Raw genomic sequence first — 21205 nt, 5'->3', positions numbered from 1 at the left:
TGTAAAACAACGCCGTCAGTCAGACAGAATATGCTTCAGTTGTGAAAAACTTATTTCTACCTCAGCTGAGGTCACTGGTGCATACCTGAAACAAGCTACAGACTCTATATTCATGTCAATTTCTTCTGCATTACAATTACCTTTGAGAAGTTTAGCTATGGTTTCTATCTCTTCAAGATCTTTGTTAGCTAAAATCTCTCCCACATTTTCCTTGTATGTCTTTACCTACGTCGCCAGGAACTTTACGAATATCGTCAGTTACTTTGTTGAAAATCTGCAAGTTATTCACTAATGTTTCGCTACTTTTCTCAAGGGAAGTGATAGCTTGTGGAAATTTTGCAAAATTGGAAGCAATAAACACAAGATCGCGGTGGAGGAATTTTTATTATTGGAGGAATTTGCATTATTTCACTGACGATCCTGACTGCAGCTGATTTTTCTTCAAAACTGTTGACGATTTCTTTTATCTTTTCAAAATTTGCCGTATAATAGAGTGCAGTAGAGAGCCATGTACCCCACCTAGTTAAAACGGGCTGAGGAGATAGCGGAATCCCGGGTGCCATTTCCTTGAACAACTGCACACATGATGGTGCTTTGAGGAAGATTTTCTTGACATTGGACAAACAGAAGAACATTCTCATGTTTTATACCTTCTGGCCAAAGTACAAAAAGCGAAGATGTAAACAACTAAGCAATAGTTGAGCTGTTTGACTTCTCCAATATTTCCAATGTCAACAAATACTCCTTTGATGGTTGACCTGCCTCCAGTGTACCGATGACCACATTGGCAACATATCTCCCCACATCATTGGTTGTCTCGTCTATTGAGATCCATATTTTGTTGCATGCATCTTCATCTCTAATATTCTGCACAACAATGTTGTTGCTGTCAACATATCCTTTCCGTAATGTTGACTCGCTTGGTCTATGTTCCTCTACGTATTTCTCTAAAAAACCTCTGAGAGTTTTGTTTTCCAATTTCCATAGTGGAATTCCAGCATCAATGAATGCCTTGCACAGATCACTCGAAAACTCAGATTTGTGACAGGAGCCAGCAGTAAATGTGGTGAGCTTGGGTATTTTGCTTGGTTAGTCTACACCCCAGCGGTATCAACATTGACTTCTCTGATTTTAGATAGCCCTTATCTTCTCCCTCCTCCCCCTCCCCAGCTCTCCTTCTAGTCCTACTGTCTCCGCCTCTTCCTTTATTTTTCCCGTCCCCCCACATCAGTCAGAAGAAGGGTCTCGACCCGAAACGTCGCCTATTCCTTCTCTCCATAGATGCTGCCTCACCCGCTGGGTTTCTCCAGCATTTTTTGTCTGCCTTCGATTTTTCCAGCATCTGCAGTTCTTTCTTAAATAGATCTTGGAGAAGACTGAACCAGCGGGCAGCGGCACAACTGAACGAATGACCGACGGCTGATCATGAAAAAGGCATTATCCTGGTGAAATCATCAAAAAAGGCATGAAAAGGCACTCATGGCATTAATGGCAAAATCCTGGCTCTACTGATTATAATTATTGATGTTCGAGCCATGAAGAGTATAGGACAGCCTTATCAGTTCACGAGTTCCTAAGTTGTAGGAGCAGAATTAGGCCATGTGGCCCATCAAGTCAATCATGGCAGATCTATCTTTCCCTTCAAACCCATTCTCCTGCCTTCTCTCCATAACCCCTGACACCTATACTAATCAAGAACCCATCAAACTCCACCTTAAAAATATCCATTGGCGTCCTCCACAACCATCTGTGGCAATTAATTCCATAGATTCACCACCCTCTAATGGGCCAGCTTGTCTAATATATTCATGTCTTGCAGTGCAAAGTATAAATGTTTATGAATTCACCTGAAAACATAAAATTATTTTATTTTCCTACTTTACTGACAGTTTGAATTGTCAGTGTTCACACTTTATTACATCCTATGCAAAGACAAGCTTCCTGTTTCTTGGAATGGCAATGTGAGTTGGAAAGTTGTATTTTTAGTTGTGGAGAGATTAAACTTATTTTATGCAAACTCTTATTCTGTGAGATATGGGTTTGATAAAATGTATTTCAACCTATATCAGGACAATGTAATATCAGAGTACATGTAAGTAACCTTAGTTCAACAACAGAATTTCATGAATTTGCAGAATATAATATTTGGCTACAGGAACAAACAGAAAATCTTCATCCTTTGGGACGTCTTGTTTCCCCATTGTAATAGGCAACAGGACAAAATATTTATAATTGTGGTAAATTTTTGGAATTGCATGAAATTTAGTTTAGTTTAGTTTAATGATACAGCATGGAAGCACGCCCTGTGGCACATCGAATACATGCGGACTATCCATGACCCTTTTCACGCTATCCTACTTCCTCATCCACTCCTTACACACCAGGGACAATTTTTACAGAGGCCAATTAATAGAAACATATTAACATAGAAAAATAGATGCAGTAGTAGACCATTTGGCCCTTCGAGTCAGCACCGCCATTCAAATCGATCATGGCTGATAATCTAAAATCAATACCCCATTCCTACTTTTTCCCCATATCCCTTGATTCTGTTAGCCCTAAGAGCTAAATCTAACTCTCTCCTGAAAACGTTCAGTGAATTGGCCTCCACTGCCTTCTGTGGCAGATAGTTCCACAGATTCACAACTCTCTGGCTGAAGGACTTTCTCCTCATCTCAGTCCTAAATGACCTACCCCTCATTCTTAAACTGTAACCCCTGGTTCTGGACTTCACCAACATCAGCAACATTTTTGCTGCATCTAGCCTGTCCAGTCCTTTAAGAATTGTTTCTATACAAGATCCCCTTTCATTCTTCTAAATTCCAGTGAATACAAACACAGTCGACCCATTCTTTCATGATAAATCAGTCCCGCCATCCCTGGAATTAACCTGGTGAACCTATGCTGCATTCCCTCAATAGAAATAATGTCCTTCTCAAATTAGGAGACCAAAATTGCGCACAATACTAGGTGCGGTCACAACAGGACCCTGTACAACTGCAGTAGGACCTCATTGCTCCTTAACTCAAATCCTTTCACAATGAAGGCCAACCATGAGCTTTCTTCTTAGGAACTGGAATCCCCTGGGACATAGGAGGAAACCGGAGCACCCAGAGCAAACCCACCCGGTCACAGAGGGAATGTGCAAACTCCACACAGACAGCACCCGAGGTCAGGGTCGAACCCGGTTCTCTGGCGCTGTGAGTCAGTGGCACTACCAGCTGTACCGCCCTAATTTTAGTTATTCAATTTGTGATGCCGTTTTCAGTCTTCTCATTTTTGCCATGCATATCCACATGATTTTGTTGCACATCTTCTCCTAATGCCTTCAAATGAAAGTTTTTATTAGCTCAGTTATTTCCCAGCAATAGCCCAATTATTTCATGATTCATTTCAGTGCATCATCGCTGGGCATATAGATGAACATTGAATATTGTTCCACAGAATTTTTACTTCCACCAAAAAAGTGCTGCAAAGCCAGTAAATCTTCTGAAGAGCTCAGAAACATGTTAAATATCCTCTTTCCTATCTTCATATAATTCAGAGCAAATGAAAAACGGGGACATCTTTATTTACTGGCTTGTTGAAAAGCAGTAATTGGAGTCTGCTTGTAATGAAATATTTAGCTGCCAAGTCTTGTACATCACACCAAATTCCAGCATTGAGGTCATTTCAATCACTATGTCACATTAAATCAGAGATAACCCATCACACTGCTAACTGTGTGAACTCTTAACATTTTGCAGTTTGTGTACAATCAGATTTAGGATTTCTTGTTTTTTGGTCAGAGTTTGATGTATTGGTTTGATGTTCCTCTAAAATAGGACATTTTAGACTTAAGGTATAAAATCGAGTTTTGGAAAAAGGTTACCCAAGGTCCTGTTGGGAAGGCGGAGCACTGTGGTTTTTGATGCTTTTGTTTGTGTGAATCTGGGGAACATTGAGTCCTAGTACAAGTTGCTTGACTTTTCACCATGACCTCTGAAAGGAGCTTGCTGTAAAATTGCCAGAGGAGTGAAATGGCAGAATAATGCAAAATTATATATATTTTAAATCACCTTCCATGGCTTTCTATCTATTTTGTTTTGTTTACAAGAATCGCATTGCTCTCGCAGATTGTAAGGCTTAACTCAGCCAGGAGAGAGGTTTGATAAGATTGTATGGAACTTAAATCAATCAGAATGATGTGCAGTGTTCCAATTCAGGCATAATTTGAAAAAAAATGGTTTTGCACAACAGAGGCAGTTGAAAATTTAGTTTAGTTTCAATGTTATAGTGTGAAACAGGCCCTTCAGCCCACTGAGTCCGGGCTATGCAATGGTCCCCATACACTAGCACTATCCTACTCGCTAGGACCTTTTCCAATTTTAACTGAAGCTCTTTGACCCACAAACCTGTACGTCTTTGGAACGTGGGAGAAATCTAGAGTATCCGGGGAATACCTGGATGTACAAACTCCATACAGACCATCCGTAATTAAGGATCAAACCCTGGTCTCTGGTGCTGAAAGGCAGCAATTCTACCGCTGCACCACCGTGTGTGTCGCCCCTTACATTCTGTACATTATTTTTCTGAAATATGGGATAATAATGGAACCATCTTCATGCTCTGTTTAAAAACCCTCCTACTTTAAACTTTGTCTCTCTCATGTAAAAGCAATGCTCTCCATGCTTCGATATGAAGATTTTGACCCTACCCTATAAGTACCCTACCTACGCCTCATAATATATGTAATTCTATCCAGTCTTCTTTCAGCCTCTGACACTCTAGCTGAGCAAAGTTAGGCCAGAGACCAATTTTAACACTGTTAGATCCTACCCCTTAAAGAGTGAAGAGTGTTCTTTCGTCATATGTCCTGAAAGGAAACAATGAAATTCCTACTTGCAGCAGCACAAAACATAGTCCGCTGTAAACATGATAATCAACAACAAAAAGTTCAGTATATATAAAAAACAAACAATAATGGTACAAAGAGAAAAACAGTGCTCCCCCCCCCCCCCCCCCCCCCCCCCCCCCTTAGTCTATGTAGTTTGGAGCTTAGTTGGAGATGGTAGTATTTAATAGCCTGACGGTTGTAGGGAAGAAGCTGCCCCTGAACCTGGATGTTAGAGTTTTTAGGCTCCTATATCTTCTTCGTGATGGCAGGAGTGAAATGAGAGTGCGGCCAGGGTGGCATGGGTTCTGTCGCAACAATGATTGCTCAGATTATCTTTGTTCAGGAAACTTATGTAAGGCAATACGACAATCAACGATTTTTCATGTTTTGGAGAGGACAGCAGTTTCTTTCAAATTCACAGGCTAAGGTGAAAGGAGTCTCTATTTTTATTGACTCCTCAATTCCGTTTGTTCATTATGAAACAATTTCTGATCCATATGGTAGATTTTTGGTGATTACTGGTGTTCTTCATAACCAAAAAGTTGCTATGGTGAATGTTTATGCACCTAATATTGATCACCCTGAGTTTTTAAACAGTTAATCGCATCCTTTCCTAATTTAAATGAACATTTTTTAATAATGGGTGGAGATTTTAACTGCTGTTTGAACCCCTCGATGGACAGATCTGCATCTGATCATGTGCTTCCAAATAAATCCGCTAGTTTTATTAATTCTTTTTTACTTGATTCTGGAATGTTAGAAGTCTGGAGATTCTTACACCCAAAATAATTTTCTTTTTTCTCTCTTGTATATCATAGTTTGACTACTTTATAATAGATTCTCGGCTAGTTTCATCGGTCACTGCATGTGAGTATGAAGCCATTGCTATTTCTGATCATGCACCATTGAAACTATAAATCAAACTACCTGATTCCAAGTTTAGTGCTAAACAATGGCGATTTAATTCTACTTTGCTTCAAGAACTAAATTTTGTTAATTTTATTAAAGATCAGATTACTTTTTTCTTCTTAACAAATTCTACTGAAGAAATATCCAATGGTGTAGTCTGGGATGCTTTTAAGGCATATATTCATGGACAAATTATTTCATACTCCGCGGGATTAAAAAAACAAACTCAAAACAAAATACGTACATTGGCTAATGAGATTAAAGAAATTGGTAAAAAATATTCAAAAGCTCCTAGTTTAGACCTCTATAAGAATAGAGTTGAACTTCAATTGAGACATGATTTGTTATTAGTATCACCGAATGAGAATCAGTTACTTAAAACCAAAAGTCAATTTTATATACATGGCGAAAAATCTCGGAAATTACTCGCTAATCAGTTGAAAGCGATGTCGGACAAACGTCAGATTATTAAAGTGAGTAAACGGGATGGTACATTGAATGTAGACCATGATGAAATTAATAAATCCTTTCAGGAATTCTATACCACCCTAGACCAATCAGAATTTCCTACTGATTCCAATATAATGCATGAGTTTTTAAAGCAACTGAACTTGCCAAATTTACCACATAATGAGTCTCTGTTGTTAGACGAATCCATCACGGTGGAAGAAATACAGAAAGCAATCATTTTGATGAATTCTGGTAAAGTTCCTGGTTTAGATGGGTTCACATTGGAATTTTTAAAATATTTCTCAAGTTTATTGTCCCCCTGGCTATGCAAGGTTTATAAAGAAGGCCTTTTAATGAATAGATTACCACAATCCTTTTATGAAGCATCTATTTCTTTAATTCTTAAAAAAGACAAAGATCCGATAGAAGTAACATCATATAGACCTATATCACTGTTAAATGTAGATTACAAAATACTTTTCAAAATATTAGCTATGAGATTGGAAAATATTTTACCGCAAATTATTTCTGAAGATCAGACAGGTTTTAGTAAAAATCGTTACTCATACTTTAACATTAGGATATAAATGAATATCGTATATACAGCTTCAAATAAAACTTCAGAATGTGTCATTTCACTTGATGCTGAGAAGGCGTTTGATAGAGTAGTATGGGAATACACTTTCAATACCCTTGAAAAAGATTGGTCCAAAATGTATTTCTTGGATCAAGCTGATATATCATATACCTCAGGCTTCTGTACTTACCAATAATCAGAGATCCCCCTTTTTCAGGCTCTTTCGAGGTACTAGACAGGGCTGCCCTATAAGTCCTTTACTGTTTGATATCACTTTGGAAACTTTGGGCACCGCTATTAGGGAATCCCTTAATATTTCTGGTATTGTCCGTGGGTATAAGACACTTAAGCTATCTCTTTATGCAGATGATCTGTTATTATTCATTTCTAACCCTGAGAAATCTATTCCGGCAATAGTAGCTCTACTTAATCAATTTAGTCGTTTTTCTGGTTATAAACTAAATCTTAGTAAGAGTGAGCTTTTTCCATTGAACAATCTAGTTTCAAATTATGGACAGTTTCCATTTAGATTGACAACCGAATGCTTTACTTATTTAGGCACTAAGATTACCAAGAAACTTTTACGCCTTTAATTGACCACATCAAACAACAGTTCACTAAATGGTCATCAATGTCCTTATCTCTAATAGGCCGAATCAATGCTATTAAAATGTTTATCTTATCTAAATTTTTATACTTATTTCAGACGATACCAATTTTTATTCCTAAATCTTTCTTTGATATCATGACTCCAGAATTTCCTCATATATATGGCAGAATAAAAATTCCAGACTAAGTGAAAAATACTTACAGAAATCAAAAAAAGATGGTGGTTTGGGACTGCCGACTATTGGGCAGTTAATGCTCGCTATTTAATGTTTTGGACAAAAGATTTAGAAGATACCCAATGTCCAGGATGGATAAATCTTGAATTGAATTGATTGAATACCTTTATTGTCATTCAGACCTTACGGTCTGAACGAAATTTCGTGCCTGCAGTCATACATAAAATCATACAATAATAAACAACAATAAACACAAATTAACACCACCACAGTGTATCCTCCAAGCACCTCCTCACTGTGGTGGAGGCAAAAAATCTTAGGGTTACTGTCTCTTCCCTCCTCTTCTCCCTCTGCGCTGAGGCGATTCCCCACCGGGCGATGGCACAACAGTCCCGCGGCTCACCGAACCCCGCAAACGGGCCGGTTCAAACACCGCGGCCCGGGGGTGGTCGAAGCTGCCGCCCTCCAGTCTAGCACACGCAGCCGCTGGCCCGCGGCTGAACCCAGGACTCAGGTCACCGCCAACAAAACGCCGTCCCAGCCACCGGAGCACCGTTCCAGCCCCGAGCCGGATCGCCCTCACGTGAGTACCGTTCTCCCTCGGGCTGGGCCACTCCGACGGGAGTGCCATTCTCCCTCGGGCTGGGCCACTCCGACGGGAGTGCCGTTCCACCCTCGGGCTGGGCCACTCCGACGGGAGTGCTGTTCCACCCTCTGGCTGGGCCACTCCGACGGGAGTGCCGTTCTCCCTCGGGCTGGGCCACTCCGACGGGAGTGCCGTTCCACCCTCGGGCTGGGCCACTCCGACGGGAGTGCCATTCTCCCTCGGGCTGGGCCACTCCGACGGGCCACAGCCCCTCACGGGAGAGTCTCTCAGCCCCTCGCCAGGCCGCTCTCACGAGAGCGCAGTTCCAGCCCCGGGCTGGGCCACCCTCACGGGAGCGAGCTCAGGGCGAGTCCTGTCAGCTGCCTCCAGAGTCCCGAGGTCGCCAGCTCCGCCATTAGGCCTCAGCGTAGACGGAGGCAGAGAAGGGGGATACGACAAAAAGGTCATATTCCCCCGAAGGGAGAGACAGCAAGCCCAGTTTCACCCCCCACTCCACCCCCCCCCCCCCCACATAAACACGACCTAAAAACCAAAACGTAACTAGACAAAACGAAAAAAACAACACAAAAAAGTAAAAGACAAACGGACTGCAGGCGAGCCGCAGCCGTTCCCAGCGCCGCCACTTCCGGAACGTGATTCTATGCAAGGGCTATCATTGGCTTCTATTCTAGTGGTCTCGTTACCTTTTACAATTACGAGATTTAATAAATATACGACTAACCCAATATTAAGACATACACTTCGAATATGGTATCAATTTTGTACGTTTTTTGGATTAAATGATTTATTTTATCGAGTCCTATCATATCTAATTTTCTCTTCCAACCTTCTAGTACTGATCAAGCCTTTCTGTTATGGAAGAGGAAGGGATTAGTAGCTTTTCGTGATTTGTTTTCGGATGGTTGTTTTATGTCTTTTGAACTCTCCAATAAATATAATTTACCCAACTCACATTTTTTTAGATATTTACAAATTAGACATTTTTTGAGGGCTACTCTACCCTTTTTTCCGTTACCACATCAAACCGATATCTTGGAATTTTTTTTATATTTGAACCCTTATCAGAAGGGCTTAATAATGATTATTTATGAGTTGATTTTGAAATTAAAAAAATATACATTTGATAAAATTAAGAATGACTAGGAAAGAGAACTTCAAATTTCTTTATCTACTGAGAAATGGGAGAGAATTCTTCAATTAGTTCATACTTCCTCAATGTGTGCAAGACACGCTTTGATACAATTCAAGGTGGTTCACAGAGCTCATATGTCAAAAGATAAGTTCGCTCATTTTTATGGTAAAATAAATCCTACCTGTGACAGATGTAATTCTGAAGTGGCCTCATTGACTCATATGTTTTGGTCCTGCCCACTTTTGGAAAAATATTGGAAATACATTTTTGATACTATCTCTGTAGTTTTAGGTATTGATTTACAACCTCATCCTATTACTGCAATTTTTGGGCTACCAATGTTAGATTCTATTCATCTGCCCCGTTCCGCCCATCGGCTGATTGCTTTTACCACATTAATTGCCAGAGATCTATTTCATTTAAATGGAAAGATTCCAATCCTCCGAACACACTCCATTGGTACTCAGAAACGATATAATGTTAAAATTTAGAAAAAAATAGGAGTGACATTGTTGAACCCTTGGTTAAATTTGATAGGACTTTAGGAAGATTTATTCAACATTTTCATACAACATAAACTGTTATAATAATTTTTTTTACTGGTATACGGTGGAACGGACTTGACGACAAACTCATTGTTAAATTGAGTGAACTTAAATTGTTGAAACTCTTTGCAGCCCAGATTCTATTTTGCTTTTTTTTTCTCTTTAGTTTAGGGGGGTTTGTTTATTCATTTTTTTTCTTTTTTTCTCATTTTTTTTCTTCTTTTTATCTTTTTGTTTTTATACATGTAAGTTCTCGTTTTAACACTTAACTATATTTACATAGAGACTGGGAGGTCTATATTCAATGTGTATTTTGACACTGGAATCATATTTAGGTTATACCTGCCATTAATGTAACCCTGATCCCTATGTATCAATATCACTGTTATGTTTATCATTACTTTTTTGTTGTTTTGTATTTGCTTTTGAAAAAAAACTAATAAAAAGGTTTTAAAAGAAAAGAAAGAAAGAAAGATTGTTGATGCAAACAATAAATATCACCAAAACCACTAAACTACAACAGCACAGGAAGCCAACAATGCCCAGTTTGAAAAGTGTCCCTGTGATTCACTGAAGCTTCTGAACACATTGTTGTTTTAAAATGTATACATTTTTAATAAGTTAAATAAATCCTTCTGTCATAAAATTTCCATTAATTGTACATCCCTCCAAAGACACACAAGCACTCTGCTTTGGTGATGCAAGACGGAGCAGGCTGAAACCAGTCTTGTTTCTGCAGCCTTCCGATCATATCATACAGATAGATGCTGCTCTGGGAATTGTATCTGCTGTATAACAGCAGCGAAGCACTATTAGATAGTCACAATATTCAATTAATGATGAAGTCTAGTGGTACTCTGTGTCAGTGGCAAGTGATTTGCAGTTCTCTGCTTTTGGTTTGTTGCGAGAATTCTTTTAAACCATAATCCCTCCGTGTATATGGTCCCTTGAGCAGGAGATTGCTCGGTCAATCTACTCTGGAGATTAGCGGAGTAGGGGATGATGTGTCACATGATGAAGTGTTGAACAATGTGGCTAGCCTTGGGATTAATTGCCAGAAATCATACACATGGTACTTTAATATTTGAGTGGGATTTCACAGAAAGAATGGCTTTTAAATTGGCTGTATATCAAGTACAAAGTGATTCTCGCGACAATTTACCATACTTAAACATAGAGAAAAGTTGGGTTTTGTCATCATTATCCCATTACTAACCATTGTTAGGATATATGTACATAAAAAGATAGTTCAATTTCACGATGTAGCAAGCGTAATGATAACACACTAACTTTGAGTATTTTGAAGCCATTAACATGCCAATGCATTCCCCGTTTCTTTATTGCTCAATTGGAAGACTTAAGGGCCTATCCTACTTACGTGTCCTTGGCACGAAAATTACGTGACCTCGTCGTCGTGTTGAGGTGCATGACCATCGTATGGGTGAGCGTGGCTGGTCCCACTTAGAAGCGCGGAGGGGTATGTAGTTGTGCGCGACATCGCGCGGGGCTCTGAAATTTTTGTAGCGAACAAAATCTTCTGTCGCGTAACTGACGGCCAAAGTGGAACAGGCCTAAGACCCTGGCGTGACGAAACGTCTCACCTCCAACAGCAGCAGAAGCAGGCAAACGATCGCCGAGCTCGGCCTGGGGCTCACAGCCGTCATGGTCCGGATCCGCCCCCACTTCTACTCCCAGAGCGGGGCCAAGATAATTGAAGATAGACACAAAATGCTGGAGTAACTCAGCGGGACCGGCAGCATCTCTGCAGACTGAAGAAGGGTCTCGACCCGAAACATCACCCATTGCTTCTCTTCAGAGATGCTGCCGGTCCCGCTGAGTTACTCCAGCATTTTGTGTTCATCTTCAAATGATGTCATGCACTCCAGACGGCTGTGCAGGCGAATGAAGTCACGCCCGACCTTCACGGGACCGTCGCGCCTCAACGCGACCACGAGATCGCGTAATTAGCGTGCCAAGGACACGTAAGTGGGACAGGGGCTTTACACTCCTGTCTTACCTGGATTAGCCTGGAGGTGCCAGGTCTGGAAATAGCACCCCAGAAGATCTGATTTACGTGTGAGACTCCCAGAACTGATGTATTGACTGCACAAAATGGTTGGCTATTTGAACTTCTAGTGTTTAGTGTGAAGCTTCGCAACTGTATGGAAGGAGCTTGCACAATCATCTACCTTCACATTAGATTATTATTGACTGTATGTATTCAGCTTAGTTTGGAGATATAGCATGGAAACAGGCCTTTCAGCTCACTGAGTCCACAGCGACATCAACACTGGGACCAATTTACACAGTCCAGTCAACCTACAAATCCGCACATCTTTGGGACATGGCAAGAAGCCAGATCACCTGGAAGAAATTCACGCGGTCACAGGGAGAACATGGAAACTCTACACAGAAGCACCTGAGGTCAGGATCGAACCCGGATCTCTGGCGTGTGAGACAACAGCTCTACCAGCTGCATCACTTTGACTGGTCTTGTTGCTAAGGTGGACACATAATTTGAGTTTTTTTCAACAGGGAATGATCAAACCCACGGAATCTTGTAGCACTTGATAATCCATAACATTTTGAGTAGCAGGCCACCATTCCAAATAGTGTCATATGTTGTTAATATATTTATGAAAGCAGTATCAATTTTCATCAGCCTTTCAAACTTCCTCAATGTTGGTAGAAAGGACTCAAAACTTGACAGAATAATGTCTTTCTGGAGTTCACCAACCTCTGGGGAAGGCATCATCTAACTGTGTTCATCGAGTTAAGACTCTTCTCATCTTCAGTGTCAAACAGCCAGGCACCTTCTTCTCTGACTACTGTAAAGGGAGCAGTGCTCATCCCTTTGTTTCACAGATGAGAGCAAAAGATGTCCAGACATTTAGTTTCTTTGTATCATTAACTATCTTATCACAACCCCTTTGTATCACTAGCCATCATCTTACTAGCCCATCATATCACTAGCTCATTCTATTACTAGCCACCATATCACTAGCCATCATATCACTAGCGCATTATATCACTAGCCCATCATATCACTGGCCCATCGTATTAGTAGCCCATCATATCACTAGCCATCATCTTACTAGCCCATCATATCACTAGCCACCATATCACTAGCCATCATATCACTAGTGCATTATATCACTAGCCCATCATATCGCGTCAATCGCTATGCATGTGGGAATCTTGACCGAAAACATTGACTGTCCATCCACAGATGCTGCTCGACATGTTGATTGTCCAACGGATTGTTTCTTTGCTTAAAATTGCTGCATTTGCCATTCAAAATATCTCCTTTGTACAAATGACATTACAGGGTAAAAGGAGATTTATATCTGCTCTCCATATTGGAAATTGTGTGCAGATTTGAAATGTCTTTCATGCTTATAATAACGTGCACATTGTACATATGACATGGTGACCTTGATCCTTTGAGCGGCACAGTGGTGCGGCAGTAGAATTGTTACATAACGGCGCCAGAGATCCAGGTTCGATCCTGACCTCAGGTGCTGTCAGAACACAGTTTATACGTTCTCCCTGTGTGTTTTCTCTGGGTGCTATGGTTTTCTCCCACACTCCAAAGATGTACAAGTTTGTAGGTTAATTGGCTTCTGTAAATTGGGAATTGTCCCTACTGTGTCAGATGGTGCTAATATACGGCATGATTGTCGGTTGACACAGACTCACTGGGCCGAAGGGCCTGCTTCAATGCTGTATCATCTAAAGTCTTTCATGCAGGCTGTTGTGTCACTTCCTGATCTGTTATGCCTAATTTGGGAGAGTTTACAGGGAATAAAAAATAAGGAATTTGAGTCCGATGTTTTCTGTTTTTGCAAATTGCAGTACTCTGGCATGTAGAATGACTGGCAAAATAAATGGAGTCACTTTAAATGTACCTGACAGAGGCCAGTGGAATAATTTCTAACCTATCCTGCAGATTTAAGCTGCTTAATATTGAGATATGTGTAGAAATAATACAATATGCCTGGCCAATTGATTGAAATTGTCACAGCTGCCCGTTATAGTGAGCTGTTTAGTCTAGTGGACAATTTCCAACTTGCCCTTTGGTAAATCTACAAATAAAAGAAGAGTGATGCTCACTTTATTCATTTAAAAGTACCAATGAAGGTTTTTCACTTTAACAGCAGATGACTTCACTGCCAAGTGGAAATGACAGAACATTTTGAGCGAGTCACAATATAACCCCCGACAATATAGAAACAATTTGTATTTCTGATCTTAAAAGGTGCAAAAATATAAACAGCAAGGACTGGATTCATGAGGGACAGGAGAGAGCTTTTGCATTCTTCAATATATAAAAACATAACAGTTGTTTATTGTGCTTTAATCAATTAGTCTGAAAACTTAATCCTTGGAGGGCTGAGCACTTTTAAAAAAATTTATTCATTATAATCCTTTCTCATAATTTATGATAAGCAGGTCAGGAGCAATGCCTATTTGAATTTCAATGAGACAATTATGCCTGTAGATAAATAATTGTGCGAAACACTTTTTACTTAACATCCCTTTGGTAGCGAGCTGCTTACATCCACAGTGAGGAAACAAATCAATTCTCTATCAGTATGCCTCAACTGCGATTTAATATGAGAAGTCTTAATAAATAAACATAGCTAGGATTTTGCAAATGAACATGAAAATCACTGCATTTGAAATTAGAATGGTATAATTTTGTGGACATTTGAAACACTCTGCCTGAGTGGATATTCCTGATCTTAAGTCCCATACTCAGTTTGATTATGATGCAACAGCTGTTGGTTAAATTTCTCTTTACATAAGTTGTACTCAAGGGTACTTGCATCATAATATTCTGTGCACAAATATGTCTGGGAATTTAAATCTGCCAACGTTTGGAAGGGTACATATGTGAATCATTAATGTAATGTGGTAAACTGTTGCCCATGTATCCATGTCAGGTTAGGTGTATCTTTCTTGATGTTTGTTGTGAGAGGTATGGGATCATCCCCTGCTTGCTCCCAATTTAGTTTAGTTTAGTTTTAGTTGAGAGATACAACGTGGAAACAAGCCCTAAGGCCAACCGAGCCCGTGCCGACCAGCGGTTCCCGTACACTAGCACTATCCTACACACTAGGGAAAATTTACAATCTTTACCAAAGCTAGTTAACCTGCAAACCTGTATGTCTTTGGAGTGTGGGAGGAAACCGGAGCACCAGGAGGAAACTCACGGGGTCACAGGGAGAACGTATTGAATCCGTGTACCCATAGTCAGGATCGAACCTGGGTCTCCGATGCTGTAAGACCATCGATTACCCGGTCACGCTAGTTCTATGTTACCCTCTTCCGCATCTACTCCCTACACATTGGGAGGGGGGGTAATTTACGAAGACCAGTTTGCTCAAATGTGATGTGGGAAAACAATGGAGCACCCGGAATAAAACCTACGGAGTCACAGGAAGAATGTACAAATTCCATCCAGGTAGCACCCGACGTCAGGATCGAACCCGAATGTCTGGCGCTGTGAGGCTGCAGCTCTATCTGCTGCTCCTCTGTGCCACCCCAATTGTCCAAGCCATTGACCGTGTATGACTGAATATGATTCCTTCCCTGAAGATGGGCAGTGAGAAAGACACACTCAGTTACTTGAAACTGAACCAAATGAAAGTAAGATACTTCAGGAAAAAATATGTTCATCTTGATTTAAATTTGATCTCATATATCAATTTTGATCATCCCACTTAAAATTGATGTTACATTTTCATTATAAGTCAACATGTTTGCCCTGTAACTTTAGAGTATTAAACAGTATCTGGCCAACACTCTTCTTCAGCAAATAGTTTAATCGTTGTAGAACATGACACATTTTTATATCATTTGTTTTACTTGAATAAAATCTTGCTAGATCTTACATGGACAGGCAGCCTGGTCTGTCAGATTAGCTGATAGATATTAATAAAATTTATCCTGTGGTATCTCATTTATAGCTACTGTAATTCTAAGAAGAATTCAAAATATTTTGACATTTTTAGCTTGAGTCTTAGTTGTATTGTTATTAGATGATTGTATTTCACAAAAAATCACTCAATACTATGCGTTAATGTGTTGTGCTTGGTATCTAATGCAGGATAAAGTTGTATGGAAATGCCTATGTTTTACTTTGTCCTCATGAACCTAGGATGATTATTGTTTGTCAGCATGGGTTTAATTTAGTTTAGTTTAGAAATACAGCATGGAAACAGCCCCTATGGTCCACCGTCCATCTTTTTTTTAATTTTTTATTTTATTTTTATTAGAAGCAATTGTACAGAGATAAAACATTCGGCATCTAAAATTATACAATTGTTGTACAGCTTCATTTTTAACCTTATAGCCTAAATTATGAAAATGAAAAAAGAAAAGAAAAAGGAAACAAGAAAGAAAAAAAGTAGAAAGTGAAAAGATAGATTAAAGATGAACAAAAGAGAATCCCCTAAACTACCCCAAAGTAGTGTTGCAGAAAGATATAGAAATAAGAAAAAAAGAAAAAGAAAAGTGGAGAAAAACCTTGCCCCTCGTCCCCCTCCCCCCGCCCGCCTCACCCAACCCAGCTTCGGATTTAAATTTAAATTTGTGTTGCACCATGCTATTGTTGTAAGAATTTGGTAAAGGGTGTCCATGTCTTAAGAAATTGATCTGGTTTTTCCACCAAGACAGGCCTAATATTTTCCAAATATAGTGTCTCGGACATGTTTGTGATCCACATCTCCACTGTAGGGACTGTTGTCTGTTTCCAAAATTTAAGTATTAATTTTTTCGCCGTTATTAGGCCATAGTTAGGGAAACGTCTTTGAAATATCGTTAGCTCAGAACAGGCCTCTGACATACCTAGTGTGATCAGTTTTATGTCGGGATCCAATTTTGTTTAAAGTATTTTGGAAAAGATATCAAAAATTCCCCTCCAGAAGTTTTGTAATTTTGTGCAGGAAACTAAAGAATGGGTTATAGTTGCTTCTTGGAGGAGACATTTATCACAGATAGGAGAGACATTTGGGAAGATCTTGTTCAATTTAGACTTTGAATAATATAGTCTATGCAGTATTTTAAATTGTATTAGGGAGTGCCTAACATTAAGAGAACAGTAATGTATATATGGAAGACTTTCCTCCGAACTATCCTTTGAAATTGTTAAACCCAATTCGTCTTCCCAAGCTTTGCCTAATTATTTCCAACGATGGGATATGTACATTTAAAAGGGTATTATAGAAGTAGGATATTAACTTATTTGTATCCACCTTTCTGTTCATGCATTCATCTAGTATATCTGGACCCATGGAGTGACAATCTTGCGTGTGTATTTTCACGTGGTCTCGTATTTGAAGATATCTGAAGTAATGACTACCTCTCCAGCTCCTGACAGGTTGCCTGGACAGATGCTGTATCCTTCAGGCTGCTGTTAAACAGAGTTGGTTGAGAGCAGTGGACAGGTCGGGGCTTCCGGCAAGTTCAAGGCATGGATTTACCAGCATGGTATCCTGCCAAGGATACTCTGGCCACTGCTTGTCTACGAAGTCCCAATATCCATCGTAGAGAGATTGGAGAGGAAAGTCAGCAGCTTTCTCAGAAGGTGGCTGGGAATGCCCAGGAGCCTTAGCAGCATCGCCCTTTACGTAAATCACACCAAGCTCCAGCTGCCCCTGAAGTCCCTGGAGGAGGAGTTTAAGGTGACTCGGGCCAGAGAGGTGATGCTGTACAGGGACTCCAGCGACCCCAAGATGGCTCAAGCAGGGGTGGAGGTGAAAACTGTGAGGAAGTGGAGAGATGGCGAAGCCGTGTTGCAAGCAGAGTCCCGGATACGCCACAGAGTCCTGGTGGGAGCAGGGACTCGGGGAAGAGCAGGCCTGGGAATCTTCCCATCTCCCCAGTTTGACAAGGCCAAGGGGAAGGAGAGGCGCAGGCTGGTCCAGGAGGAAGTGAGGGCAGTGGTGGAGGAGAAGAGGTGTACCAGAGCAATTGGATTGAGGCAGCAGGGAGCCTGGACAAGGTGGGAGCAGGCCATGGACCGAAAAGTCACATGGACTGAGCTCTGGCAGGCTGAACCACGGTGCATCAAGTTCCTGGTCCAGGCAGTGTATGATGTCCTGCCCAGCCCATCGAATCTCTTCATCTGGGGCAAAGCAGAATCTCCAGATTGCCCGCAATGCTCAGGCAAGGGGACATTGGAACACATCCTGAGCTGTTGCCCAAAGGCTCTTGGGTAGGGCCGGTACACATGGCGTCACGACCAGGTTCTCAAACCCATTGCAGAAGCCATCAGCATGGGAATCAGCAGCTGCAGACGAGAACCACCCAGATGATCACCTTCGTGAAGGCCGGAGTGCAGCTGCCAAGAACCACAGCAGCCAGGAATCTGTCAGGAATCCTGGCGACTGCGCAGGACTGGCAGCTTTCCGTAGACCTGGTGAAACAGCTGAAATTCCCACAGCACATTGCCACGATTACCCTGAGGCCAGATATCCTCCTGGTCTCAGAGGCGACCAAAAACATCGTCTTGTTGGAACTGACATTGCCGTGGGAGGACTGTCTGGAGGAGGCCCACGAGAGTAAGATGGCCAAATATGAAGAGCTGGTCATAGACTGCCGCAAGCAGGGCTGGAAGGCAAGGTTTATGCCCATCGAGGTTGGCTGCAGAGGTTTTGATGGGCAATTGCTCTACAAAGCCTTGAGTGCACTGGGCATCAACGGAGTGGCGAGGAGAAGGGCCATCAAGAACACCAAAGAGGCAGCGGAGAAGGCCTCGAGATGGCTCTGGATCAGGAGAGAAGGTTCATGGGGAGGAGCGAATGCCACCTGAACACAAGTCGTGGTCTGATCAACCACGGCTGGGTCGCCTGGGTGAGGGTGTCTGATGATGAAAGACCCAAAACACCCAATGACCCCAGGTTACATCACTGATGATGTGTTCAGGAGCATCTATCGATGTATTTGTATCAATCAGATGATATTTCAGCTGTAATTCTTGAAACGAGAGGAAGGTCCCCATCTCATAACGGTCTCCCAGCTTTTTAATTCCTAAGCTTTTCCATTGTACAAATGCCTTGTCTAAAGTAGACGGTTTAAACGAGGGATTATTGGCGATTGGTAAGAAGAGAGATACATTTCTCAATTTAAAGGTTGATTTCAACTGTTTCCAGATTCGTAAGGTGCTATGGATTATCGGATTTTTCTCATACATTGATTTCTTCAGATGTATTGGAGAGAGAAGAATCGCGCTTATATTGAAAGGCAAACAATCTTCCCTCTCCATTTTTAACCAGTTTACTTGTTCGCATGTATCGCCCATCCAGTAGATTACATTTTTAATATTAGTTGCCCAGTAATAGAGAAGAAAATTAGGGAGAGCCAGTCCACCGATTTCTTGAGGTTTGCATAAATGTCGTTTGTGAATTCCGTGAGTTTTATAATCCCAGATAAAATTTGTAATCACAGTCGAGTTTTTAAAAAAAGATTTTAGGAAGGTAAACCGGTATTGATTGAAATAGGTACAGGAGTTGTGGAAGGAAAATCATCTTTATGGCATTTACTCTACCAATAAGCGGAAATCGGAAGTGTTTTCCAACATTGAATAAGGGCATTTAATTTGGTGATTAATGGTGGAAAATTTGCTTGAAATAAAGAGGGATATTTTCTAGTCACGTAGACTCCAAGATATTTAAATTTTTTCCGTAGCAATTCTAACGGAAATTTTAGGAGATGTGAAGGGTCATGAGGTTTTATCGGCATAATTTCACTTTTATTCCAGTTTATTCTATACCCTGAGAAGGAGCCGAATTGTTCTATGAGGTTTAGTATATCGTCTGCATATAACAAAATTGTATTATTAGTATATTTAGTATTATAGCCACGAATGCCCGGATGTACTCTTATATTTTCAGCTAAGGGTTCTATAGCAAGGGCAAATAACATTGGTGATAAAGCACACCCTTGTCTATTTCCCCTGTATAATTGAAATTTAGGTGAGAAAGTTTGATTAGTCAGTATTCTGGCAGTCAGATTATTATATAACAACTTTATCCATGAAATAAAATGTTCTCCAAGTTGGAATTTTTGCAATACTGTGAAGAGATATTCCCATTCTACTTGGTCAAATGCTTTTTCTGCATCTAAAGACATAATTGATAAGTCTTTGTTTATCGTTCTGTGTGAGTACATTATATTAAACAAGCGTCTCAAGTTATTGAACAAATGTTTCTTGGGTATAAATCCAGTTTGATCAGAATGTATTAATTTACTGACATACTTACTTTGTCTTTTGCCAGGGTTTTAGCTAATATTTTCTGATCTATATTTAAAAGAGCTATTGCTCTATATGATCCTGGCTCTTCAAGATCTTTAGCTTTTTTGGGTATCAGTGTAATAGTTGATTCAGCTAAAGTTTGTGGTAGCATCTGTTCTTTAAATGCGTGTATATAAGGGCTTGTAAATGAGGGGAAATTAATTCATGACATTTTTTATAGTAATCGTTACTGAACCCATCTGGGCCTGGCGTTTTGCCATTATTCAGTGATTTAATAGTCTCTTCAATATCTTTTACTGTAATCTGCGCTCCTAATTATTCTCGCTCCACCGCATTGAGTGACGGAAGGTTGCAATTGTCAAGGAAGTATTTAATCTGTATAGTTTCTACTGAAGTTTTAGATGTGTATAAATTTTGATAGAATTGTAAAAATCTTTCATTGATATCTTTAGGGAGTGTAAGCAGCTCACCTTTTTCTGATCTAATTTTTTGGATGGTATGATCTTTTTCCATTTTTCTCAGCTGACGTGCCAGGAGTTTATTCGGTTTGTCATCAAATTCAATGTTTTTTTGCTTAGTATCTTGAAATAACTTAATAACTCTTGTGGAAAGAATTTGATTTAACTTGAATTTTAATACTGCTATCTGATTGTGTTTGTCAATAGAGGGATCAGTAGCATTTTCTAAATCAAGCTGTCTAATCTGTTCTTCTAATTCCAATTGTTCCGACCTGTTTTTTTTATTTTGGTAAGCTTGATATGAGATAATAGAACCTCTGATAAAGGCCTTAAAAGATTCCCATAATAAAGAGGCCGAAATACCAGGTGTGTCATTTGTCTCATAAAATAGTTCCATCTGTTGCTTCAAATATTCACAGCAACCTGGGTCGGTTAATATTTGAGGATTAAATCTCCAGAACGTTTTTTTATTATACATTCCTTCTAATTTTAAGGAGAATGTTAATGGACAATGATCGAAAATAATATTATTATGATATTTGGGATTTATTGTATAAGGGATCAATTTTGTGTCCACCAGAAAATAATCAGTACGTGTACACGTT

General features: G+C 40.3%; 1 protein-coding gene and 1 long non-coding RNA gene across 4 annotated transcripts in view; one reads left to right on the top strand and one right to left on the bottom strand.

The window, feature by feature from the left end:
- Positions 1–21205, top strand: part of LOC116980693 (limbic system associated membrane protein) — a 1768528-nt gene that overhangs the window by 1569977 nt on the left and 177346 nt on the right. The window lies entirely within an intron of this gene.
- On the bottom strand, positions 921–14084 carry LOC116980695. Its single transcript, XR_004414040.1, has 3 exons — positions 14074–14084; positions 2645–2648; positions 921–956 (listed from the first exon to the last, which is right to left on the bottom strand). It is a non-coding gene; the product is annotated as an uncharacterized LOC116980695 (long non-coding RNA).

The sequence above is a fragment of the Amblyraja radiata genome, chromosome 14 (genome assembly GCF_010909765.2).
Source record: "Amblyraja radiata isolate CabotCenter1 chromosome 14, sAmbRad1.1.pri, whole genome shotgun sequence".
Classification (NCBI taxonomy): Eukaryota; Metazoa; Chordata; class Chondrichthyes; order Rajiformes; family Rajidae; genus Amblyraja; species Amblyraja radiata.
The sequence above is the reverse complement of the archived record's forward strand: the minus strand, read 5'-3'. Positions and strand labels throughout refer to the sequence as shown.